At 44.1% G+C, this 8,593-nt stretch overlaps 1 long non-coding RNA gene across 2 annotated transcripts in view; it reads right to left on the bottom strand.

Annotated features, from left to right (window-relative positions):
- Positions 1-521: 521 nt before the first annotated feature.
- Positions 522-8,593, bottom strand: part of LOC138854372 (uncharacterized) — a 704,854-nt gene continuing 696,782 nt past the window's right edge. For both annotated transcript variants that reach the window (XR_011393560.1, XR_011393559.1), the window contains one exon: positions 522-612. This is a non-coding gene — a long non-coding RNA (uncharacterized lncRNA). The remainder of the gene's footprint in view (positions 613-8,593) is intronic.

The raw sequence follows: 8,593 nt of genomic DNA, 5'->3' as shown, positions 1-8,593 counted from the left end.
CGTATCGAGCTCGATTCATGTTTACATTTTGAATATCATATTAAGAATATGACAGCGAATTAGTCATGATAACCGCATCTGGTACTGATAGTAAAAACGTGTTAATCTGGGTAAAAATTAGTGATGGTAGATTGTTAAAGTTCGTCGCTTTATTTGCTAAAAGCCCTGAACAGCATGATATTAGTGCATTGTAAACTGTATGGCTACATACGCGTACACTGGGATGGGAGTGTTAATTTTATATTTAAGAAGCGTAAGTGTCGAGCCCCATGTAGTTCCCAGCGCTTTTTAATGATAGGAATACTGGAATTGGCTCTTAATGCCAAAAAGAGAGATGGCTGACTGGAGACTGTACCATCAGGGGAATAAAATAATCACGGAAACATTAAAAAAATCCCGAGAATGCCCATTACCTTAAATGTGTCCCTTGAAACACACAGAATATCAGCAGTACACATTGACCTCAGAAACATAGAAATAGAATTCACAAGCATTCACAAAGATGTATTGAAGAACATTCTTTACCTTGAGCAACCTGCGCCTGTGTCGAACCTTCACGTGTACTGGAAGCCAAACTCAAGAAAGTCTAAGGGACTGCATGCAGATCGGTACCTGAAATGAAAAATAAGGAATATGAAAAAAAAAAAAATTCTTGGTCTTCCGTCACTGAGAGAATGAAGAAAAGGATGAGATGTGATAACGACAAAGCAATGTTATGAAATCATCCACCCACATGAGACTGGAATGTTACAGCATTTTGTGGAAGACAAGTTCTCTAACGAAGTTGAATTAAAAAAAATGTGAATGATGTGAACAAAGACACAGAGCTATTTCACATAATTCGGTAAACTTCAACAAATAATTACAAACAGGCAACTGAGCGTGCGTGCACGTGCACACACACACACACACACACACACACACACACACACACACACACAGAAGGAAGGGCACAGAAGACCACAGACAGAGTATAGGCTAGGTGGCCAAAGACTGCAAACCTCACTCAAGGAGAAAGATCTTGGGGTGAGTATAACACCGAGCATGTCTCCGGAAGCACACATCAATCAGATAACTGCTGCAGCATATGGGCGCCTGGCAAACCTGAGAATAGCATTCCGATACCTTAGTAAGGAATCGTTCAAGACACTGTACACCGTGTATGTCAGGCCCATACTTGAGTATGCAGCACCTGTTTGGAACCCGCACTTGATAAAGCACGTGAAGAAACTAGAGAAAGTACAAAGGTTTGCGACAAGGTTAGTTCCAGAGCTAAGGGGAATGTCCTATGAAGAAAGATTAAGGGAAATCGGCCTGACGACACTGGAGGACAGGAGGGTCAGGGGAGACATGATAACGACATATAAAATACTGCGTGGAATAGACAAGGTGGACAAAGACAGGATGTTCCAGGGAGGGGACACAGAAACAAGAGGCCACAGTTGGAAGTTGAAGACAAAAATGAGTCAGAGAGATATTAGGAAGTATTTCTTCAGTCATAGAGTTGTAAGGCAGTGGAATAGCCTAGAAAATGACGTAGTGGAGGCAGGAACCATACACAATTTTAAGACGAGGTTTGATAAAGCTCATGGAGCGGGGAGAGAGAGGGCCCAGTAGCAACCGGTGAAGAGGCGGGGCCAGGAGCTAAGATTCGACCCCAGCAACCACAAATAGGTGAGTACAAATAGGTGAGTACACACACACACACACACACACACACAGCTAGGTACCTGCGAGGCATTGAAGTCTCTGCCTGGAGCACAGAGAGAAAGTCCACATTTACACAGTCACAGAAAACAAAAAGTGCACAATTTCTGGTGAAATTTGTTATGCAACATCCATTATATTTATGAATTTAAGACTACCTTTATAAAGTGGAGATAACAGCTTAACAGATACAGTGAATAAAAGAGCACCTGAACTGTCGGAATAAACGAAGCTGTGTGTACTACTTTACGCTTATATATATATATATATGTCGTGCCGAATAGGCAGAACTTGCGATCTTGGCTTAAATAGCAACGCTCATCTTGCCATATAGGACAAGTGAAAATTTGTGTATACAATAATTTCGCCAAAATCATTCTGAACCTAACGAAAAAAATATATTTCACTGTGTTTGTTTAGTATTAAATTATTGTAAACAAATCTAAAATTTATTTAGTTGGGTTAGGCTAAAATAAATTGTTCTTGTTATAAGGTTAGGTAAGTTTTCTAAGATTCTTTTGGAGCAAAATTAAAGTTTTTTACATTAACACTAATGAAAAAAATATATCTTTAAACGTATAAGAGAAAATTTTAGAAAGGATTTAATTTTAAATGAGTTCTTGCTAATTGACCAGTTTTACATATTCGGCACGACATTTATATATATATATATATATATGTGTGTGTGTGTGTGTGTGTGTGTGTGTGTGTGTGTGTGTGTGTGTGTGTACTCACCTAGTTGTACTCACCTAGTTGAGGTTGCGGGGGTCGAGTCCGAGCTCCTGGCCCCGCCTCTTCACTGATCGCTACTAGGTCACTCTCCCTGAGCCGTGAGCTTTATCATACCTCTGCTTAAAGCTATGTATGGATCCTGCCTCCACTACATCGCTTCCCAAACTATTCCACTTACTGACTACTCTGTGGCTGAAGAAATACTTCCTAACATCCCTGTGATTCATCTGTGTCTTCAGCTTCCAACTGTGTCCCCTTGTTACTGTGTCCAATCTCTGGAACATCCTGTCTTTGTCCACCTTGTCAATTCCTCTCAGTATTTTGTATGTCGTTATCATGTCCCCCCTATCTCTCCTGTCCTCCAGTGTCGTCAGGTTGATTTCCCTTAACCTCTCCTCGTAGGACATACCTCTTAGCTCTGGGACTAGTCTTGTTGCAAACCTTTGCACTTTCTCTAGTTTCTTTACGTGCTTGGCTAGGTGTGGGTTCCAAACTGGTGCCGCATACTCCAATATGGGCCTAACGTATACGGTGTACAGGGTCCTGAACGATTCCTTATTAAGATGTCGGAATGCTGTTCTGAGGTTTGCTAGGCGCCCATATGCTGCAGCAGTTATTTGGTTGATGTGCGCTTCAGGAGATGTGCCTGGTGTTATACTCACCCCAAGATCTTTTTCCTTGAGTGAGGTTTGTAGTCTCTGACCCCCTAGACTGTACTCCGTCTGCGGCCTTCTTTGCCCTTCCCCAATCTTCATGACTTTGCACTTGGTGGGATTGAACTCCAGGAGCCAATTGCTGGACCAGGTCTGCAGCCTGTCCAGATCCCTTTGTAGTTCTGCCTGGTCTTCGATCGAGTGTATTCTCATCAACTTCACGTCATCTGCAAACAGGGACACCTCAGAGTCTATTCCTTCCGTCATGTCGTTCACAAATACCAGAAACAGCACTGGTCCTAGGACTGACCCCTGCGGGACCCCGCTGGTCACAGGTGCCCACTCTGACACCTCGCCACGTACCATGACTCGCTGCTGTCTTCCTGACAAGTATTCCCTGATCCACTGTAGTGCCTTCCCTGTTATTCCTGCTTGGTCCTCCAGTTTTTGCACCAATCTCTTGTGTGGAACTGTGTCAAACGCCTTCTTGCCTTCTGCAGTGTGTGTGTGTGTGTGTGTGTATGTACGTGTGTGCATGTGTGTGTGTGTGTGTGTGTGTGTGTGTGTGTGTGTGTGTGTGTGTGTGTGTGTGTGTGTGTGTGTACATGTGTGTGTATATATATGTGTGTGTGTGTGTGTGTGTGTGTGTGTGTGTGTGTGTGTGTAAACGCAACTCATTCTAGCTTAACATGTGTTTACAATTACCTTTAATTAACTCCACCGATGTTTTCCATGCATTTATCACTATTTAATAAGGAAATTATTAGTTTTTACGTAGGAGTGTAATCATTTCTCAAAATGAAAGTGGTTATTCGGTGTTGCATTAGAAAATAATAAAATTACCTGAATTAAGATAATTACACAAGCCTAAACAAATTAAGCTTTTATAAGCGTATATGTATTTGCAGCTATTGGAGATGTATTTATTGCCACTGTAGATGCATCTGTAGCCACTGTAGATGAATAAGATAATTGTACAGATGCATCTGTAGCCGCTAGATGAATCTGTAAGATTAAGCTTTTCTGTATATCTGTAGCCACCGTGCATCTGTAGCCACCGGAGATGTATTTGTAGCAGCTCTGTAGCCACCGGAGATGCATCTGTAGAGAGATGTATGCATCTATTGCATCACTGTAGTAGCCACTGCTGTATCTGTAGCCGCTGTAGCCATGGAGATGAATCTGTAGCCACTGCTGGCCACTGATGATCTCTAGCCACTCTCTGTAGCCACTGGAGATGCATCTGTAGCCACTGGAGATGCATCTGTAGCCACTGCTGGAGATGCATCTGTAGCCTAGCCACTGGAGATGCACCTCTAGCCACTCTGTAGCCACTGGAGATGCATCTGTAGCCACTGGAGATGAAGCCACTGGAGATGCTGTAGCCACTGGAGATGCATCTGTAGCCACTCTCTGTAGCCACTGTGCAGTAGCCGCTGAGATGCATCTGTAGCCACTGTGCAGTAGCCACTGAGATCTGTAGCCACTGCATCTGTAGCCACTGGAGATGCATCTGTAGCCACTGGATATGCATCTGTAGCCACTGGAGATGCATCTGTAGCCACTGGAGATGCATCTGTAGCCACTGGAGATGAATCTGTAGCCACTGTAGATGAATCTGTAGCCACTGTAGATGAATCTGTAGCCGCTGGAGATGAATCTGTAGCCGCTGGAGATGAATCTGTAGCCGCTGGAGATGAATCTGTAGCCGCTGGAGATGAATCTGTAGCCGCTGGAGATGAATCTGTAGCCGCTGGAGATGAATCTGTAGCCGCTGGAGATGAATCTGTAGCCGCTGGAGATGCATCTGTAGCCGCTGGAGATGCATCTGTAGCCGCTGGAGATGAATCTGTAGCCGTTGGAGATGAATCTGTAGCCGCTGGAGATGAATCTGTAGCCGCTGGAGATGAATCTGTAGCCGCTGGAGATGAATCTGTAGCCGCTGGAGATGAATCTGTAGCCGCTGGAGATGAATCTGTAGCCGCTGGAGATGAATCTGTAGCCACTGTAGATGAATCTGTAGCCGCTGGAGATGAAGCTGTAGCCGCTGGAGATGAATCTGTAGCCGCTGGAGATGAATCTGTAGCCGCTGGAGATGCATCTGTAGCCGCTGGAGATGCATCTGTAGCCGCTGGAGATGCATCTGTAGCCGCTGGAGATGCATCTGTAGCCGCTGGAGATGCATCTGTAGCCGCTGGAGATGAATCTGTAGCCGCTGGAGATGAATCTGTAGCCGCTGGAGATGCATCTGTAGCCGCTGGAGATGCATCTGTAGCCGCTGGAGATGAATCTGTAGCCGCTGGAGATGCATCTGTAGCCGCTGGAGATGCATCTGTAGCCACTGGAGATGAATCTGTAGCCGCTGGAGATGAATCTGTAGCCGCTGGAGATGAATCTGTAGCCGCTGGAGATGAATCTGTAGCCGCTGGAGATGAATCTGTAGCCGCTGGAGATGAATCTGTAGCCGCTGGAGATGAATCTGTAGCCGCTGGAGATGAATCTGTAGCCGCTGGAGATGAATCTGTAGCCGCTGGAGATGAATCTGTAGCCACTGGAGATGAATCTGTAGCCGCTGGAGATGAATCTGTAGCCGCTGGAGATGAATCTGTAGCCGCTGGAGATGAATCTGTAGCCGCTGGAGATGAATCTGTAGCCGCTGGAGATGCATCTGTAGCCGCTGGAGATGCATCTGTAGCCGCTGGAGATGCATCTGTAGCCGCTGGAGATGCATCTGTAGCCGCTGGAGATGCATCTGTAGCCGCTGGAGATGAATCTGTAGCCGCTGGAGATGCATCTGTAGCCGCTGGAGATGCATCTGTAGCCGCTGGAGATGCATCTGTAGCCGCTGGAGATGCATCTGTAGCCGCTGGAGATGCATCTGTAGCCACTGGAGATGAATCTGTAGCCGCTGGAGATGAATCTGTAGCCGCTGGAGATGCATCTGTAGCCACTGTAGATGAATCTGTAGCCGCTGGAGATGAATCTGTAGCCGCTGGAGATGCATCTGTAGCCGCTGGAGATGAATCTGTAGCCGCCGGAGATGCATCTGTAGCCACCGGAGATGAATCTGTAGCCGCCGGAGATGCATCTGTAGCCACCGGAGATGCATCTGTAGCCACCGGAGATGCATCTGTAGCCACCGGAGATGCATCTGTAGCCACCGGAGATGCATCTGTAGCCACCGGAGATGCATCTGTAGCCACCGGAGATGCATCTGTAGCCACCGGAGATGCATCTGTAGCCACCGGAGATGCATCTGTAGCCACTGGAGATGCATCTGTAGCCACTGGAGATGAATCTGTAGCCACTGGAGATGAATCTGTAGCCACTGGAGATGAATCTGTAGCCACTGGAGATGAATCTGTAGCCACTGGAGATGAATCTGTAGCCACTGGAGATGAATCTGTAGCCACTGGAGATGCATCTCTAGCCACTGGAGATGCATCTGTAGCCACTGGAGATGCATCTGTAGCCACTGGAGATGCATCTGTAGCCACTGGAGATGCATCTGTAGCCACTGGAGATGAATCTCTAGCCACTGGAGATGAATCTCTAGCCACTGGAGATGAATCTCTAGCCACTGGAGATGCACCTCTAGCCACTGGAGATGAATCTGTAGCCACTGGAGATGCATCTGTAGCCACTGGAGATGCATCTGTAGCCACTGGAGATGCATCTGTAGCCACTGGAGATGCATCTGTAGCCACTGGAGATGCATCTGTAGCCACTGGAGATGCATCTGTAGCCGCTGGAGATGCATCTGTAGCCACTGGAGATGCATCTGTAGCCACTGGAGATGCATCTGTAGCCACTGGAGATGCATCTGTAGCCACTGGAGATGCATCTGTAGCCACTGGATATGCATCTGTAGCCACTGGAGATGCATCTGTAGCCACTGGAGATGCATCTGTAGCCACTGGAGATGCATCTGTAGCCACTGGAGATGTATTTGCATGTTGTGTAAGATGTATTCTGTAAGTCTGGGTGTCGTCAACGTCGCTGAACGCCCTTCAACATTTCTATATTCTTCGTGCAACATGTTGACCGAAGTGAATGCAACATTCCAGAATAAGGCTTTAAAACCTCTTGCACAAAATTAAATATTCTCCAATCAACATACAGATGTTCGACAAATAGAACATATGACTGTTTTCTGTTTTACTGCATCAATACACGGTTTAAATGATGTACAGTTATTTAATACTGTTCAAGGGGTCACATAAAAAGCTGTCTTTCCTCTTTTTTTTATATTACTTTGTAATTTAATCGCCATTTCTTAGAGAAATTTAATAGTCTAAATCGGGTTGAGACCTCTGAGGTAAATGTGAGGTTTTAACAATAGTTTAGTGCCGCGGTTAAACCGGCAACTCTTAGTTTTTTTGGGGATTGAATTGCGTGAATTATGTACTGTAAGACATGTAATAACGTAGTTAAGGAAGCGATGAATAACGAAATAATTTCGCAAAAAACAGTCTGAACCTAACGAAAAAATATATTTCATTTTTATTATTATTGTAAAATTATCTAAAATATATTTAGTTGAATTAGGCTAAATTAAATTGCGTTTGTTATAAGGTTAGGTAAGTTTTCTAAGGTTCTTTTGGTACAAAATCATTAACCTTTACATTAACATACATAAAAATAATATTTGAAAGTACAAGAGAAATTTTTAGAAAGGACTTAATATTAAACGAGTTCCTGCTAAATGACCAGTTTTACCTATTCGGCACGACACACACACACACATATATATATATATATATATATATATATATATATATATATATATATATATATATATATATATAAACGCATTGATCTGAACATTTAAAGTGTTTAGCATTGCTTGGGTGTCAGTCGGGTACCGCAAGATCTCTTACACCCAAATGTGAATATATGTGATGGTTGGTACATTTTATTATAGATGCTGTTTATATTCAACGAGGAGTGATGAAAGAGTAAGGATTATACAAAGTACTTTGGGAAACTGGGACTAATAGTTTTTTTACCCAAGGGGAAATAAGACTGGGGATAATTGTGCTGTGTCCAAGGTAAAGTCAAATCCAATTTCTTGGACCATGAGTCCTTCACCAACATTTTTGTAGATGAATGGTTCAGAGAACCGACATGTTGATAAATTAGACACATGTGCAACTCTTGGGTATCTTTATTGAGGAAACGTTTCGCCACACAGTGGCTTCATCAGTCCATACGTAGGAGAAACTTGAAGAACAGGAGAAGAATGAGGTAAACAGTCCCTCAACCTCAACTCTTTACCTCATTCTTCTCCTGTTCTTCAAGTTTCTCCTACGTATGGACTGATGAAGCCACTGTGTGGCGAAACGTTTCCTCAATAAAGATACCCAAGAGTTGCACATGTGTCTAATTTATTCACCAACATTACTGGGCATGATGGAAGCGTATCAATATGGCTGATAGTTTAGTATGATAATTCCAGCAATATGGACGTTAAGATTCGAATCTCTCAATTTAGGTCTCTG

Source organism: Cherax quadricarinatus, chromosome 56 (genome assembly GCF_038502225.1).
Source record: "Cherax quadricarinatus isolate ZL_2023a chromosome 56, ASM3850222v1, whole genome shotgun sequence".
In the NCBI taxonomy this organism is placed as follows: Eukaryota; Metazoa; Arthropoda; class Malacostraca; order Decapoda; family Parastacidae; genus Cherax; species Cherax quadricarinatus.
This window is presented reverse-complemented; position numbering and strand designations above follow the sequence as displayed.